Genomic DNA, 3,044 nt, shown 5'->3' on the forward strand with positions numbered 1-3,044 from the left:
CACGCAGGTAGAATTCCCGCTATATTTGCTTCGTATTGAAGTCATAGCTGCAATTTGTTGAGGGCTATAATACTAGAGCATGTGCAAGCACACACCAGGTTACACAGACACGCACACAAAGAACGACACAGGCGCTGTGTGCGTGTATTCGTGTAACCTGGTGTGTGCAGCCATGGTCCGGCTACAAAGGAGTGGCATGCGTACACTTGTGCCGCGGCCGTGGTGCTGCCATACGCTGTAATGTCTTATCGACTATCCCACCAGTACGTTTCTAAGGCTATAACATATTCCTGGGCCTCTTCCACCGACTTTCTGCAACGTGCTAGGTTCACATTCTATAACTTCTAACTGAATTAAACCCCGGTCTTACCTCGCCCACTATCAAAACTGGCTACTATTCTTGTAGTGTTCGCGAACTGCCGAGAAGCGTACTGCCGATGCGTATGGCGTTCAGCCTGAAAGTGTTCTTATTTTCAAGTTTCCGTTCCCGTCTCCTGCCAGCGTAATCGGACGGGCCGGGCTTGCGTGCCACCGCCAGCTCTCCGCCGTCGGGTCAGGTCTCTTTTGGATCTAACGAACAGTAAATCTCAAGGGAACGGGGCCAAATTGTTTTGGAGAAATTAGGTGCGTTGCCTTTTGAATCACCACTTTTTAACTTTTTGCACTACAGAACTTGTTAACATTGAGCAGCCGAAGTAACATAAACCTCAACGTTACAACAAGCCAGCTAGAGCAGAACAGAACATTGGTCAAAGAGTTCGTCGCCACTTTTATACGTCGCGGCGCCCTCATTTGCTCGACGCTCTCATACAAGGTTACGTTGTCTCGGTGACGACTGCCGGCCGTCTCGGCTTCCCGTTTTTCCCGCTTAACGCACGAGCAAGCTATTGTCCCCGCATTTTCCCTCATTTCTATTTGTAAGCGTTACTTTTTTATATAAGCGAGACGCAGGAAGCCCGTCCTAGTTTCGAAAGATCCGTCGTTCCTTGTTGTTCCTCTTCCGGTGAACGCCACTGATTTTGGGGCAGTGATCACCTCCCCTTCCCTATTTTCTATTTCCCCGCGTTTCGTTTATTCCCCAAAACGGGAGAGCAAGCAGAAGCATCCCAACATCGCAACCGGATGAGGGTGAGAGAAGGAGTATGTGTGTGCGTCACTGGGCTATAGGGTTCGTGCGAAGAGAGAGAGGGAGAGAGACTGTGGGGAGCTGGAGACGCGTATTGTTGTTATTGTCAAAGTTTTTGCGCGACCCGGGCAACGAGCAAAACGTGGCGCGCGCATACACACAAACACGCGGCACGCATTGTGAGCATCGGCGCAAGCATGCCGAGTTTGAGACAGTTCTTTTACTAGATGGATCGCCGGGATGAAGGGATTCCCCATTTTCCCCATTTTCTTCTCGCTCCTTTATTCGGTGCCTTTTTCTTTCATCAATTCCTCCCTCCCCCCCTCTTCCTTCATCCGCGCTAATAGAAGAGGTGGCGGTGGTGGCTTTCGGGTTTAACGCTTGCACGCGCGTGCCCTTTCTTCATTTTATCCCGCGACTTCCTCCACCAGAGCTGTCGAGATTTTTCACCTTCTCTTTCCTCTTTGTATTTATTTTCTCCCTTTGCCATTTTTTGTTATTGTTGTTGTTGTTGCTGTCGCTGCCACCGCTGTCTAACGCGCGGAAGCTGAGGGTTCCTTCCTTATTCTCTCGCACAGAGCGCGTTCCCCGATTGGGGAGCGTAAGGAGCTCCGCGTTCTTTTTTTACGTGAGCTTTTCGCGCGAGCCGTCGTTGAATGAGCGATGTCCTTGTTCCCTCTATCCCTCGTTTTCCTCCTCTCTCATTTTCCCACTACATCCCTACCGCTTCAATTTCTTCTCGATACAATGCATTATCCCGATAAGATTTCACTCTTTTCTTCCTTTTCCCCAATTTTTCTGTAGCCTGCTCTACCCACATTCATTTGGCGACAATAGCTTACCTTTTTCTTAGTTTGCTTCCCTCCATTTTTGTCACGTTCCCTTCGCCGCTGTTTTCTTGGTAGTTATTTTGGCGATGGTTGGCGTTGTTGGGCAGCGTTCACGCTGCAATCACGCGTCGTCCATTTAGTTGTAACCATCACCGGGATTTTTTTTTTTTGACGCTTTCAACCCCACTTTCCTGCGTATGACGGCTATTGCATGTCCGCGACGTGGACGCAGCTGGGTTTGTTATTAAGCCGGCTCTCCCGGTGTAAGCCTCTCCTTACGTGTTGGCCCATGTACTTCCCTGCAGAAGAGAAATATTCGCGGTGTTGTTGCAGCAATGTGTATAAGTCGAAATATAGCCTTGACTCGTAGTTTTAAAGAATGAAATGTGCAAGTACACATTATAGAAAATATCCCATGTCGCCTCAATTCCTTCTTATAGCCCTAAAGCCAAGTGAATCAGTGCTGAAAGGTCTATGGGGTACATTGCCTTCGAGATGATGGACAGTAATCCCTACTCGAATGAGGCTTTCCTTTATTCGGGGTTCTTTCGTATGTGATTCTCAAAGAGAAAAGAAGATAAAAGTGTGCCCCGTAACTGTCTGCATCAGAGTGCGACACCTCAACAGTAACCCACGAGGGATGGGTGTAAGGAGGGATTAAAAGGATAAGATTAAAGGTTTAGAGTAGAAATGGGGAAGGAGAGAGCGTGGCGCAGGGACAGCGACACCCAAAAGCAAGGAGAAGATAGGAAAGATGGACACGGTCGCAGTAGTCCAAGGACGGGGCACCACTCAGCGAGAGCTGTTGTCGGCGTCAGAAGATGGCGTAGGGCGAGCCAGTCGGCCAGAGCTGCGCTGTTGTCAGAGATCACGGGGCACATCCGGTCGGCACGAAATCCAGAGAGCGAGTGCTTATTTGGGGTCGACGGTGCATAATTATTTGATGGACAACGACTTGATAGGCTTAAGAGATGAATTTTTGTCTCTGAAGCAGAGCTGACAGCGCTTTAAGAACAACACAAGTGCTATCTAGAAGAGCTCTAAGGTGGGCTAGGTGGTCTTGATTAATCTTCAAAAGTTCGCTTTGT

This window comes from Rhipicephalus microplus, chromosome 6 (assembly GCF_043290135.1).
Source record: "Rhipicephalus microplus isolate Deutch F79 chromosome 6, USDA_Rmic, whole genome shotgun sequence".
NCBI lineage: Eukaryota > Metazoa > Arthropoda > Arachnida > Ixodida > Ixodidae > Rhipicephalus > Rhipicephalus microplus.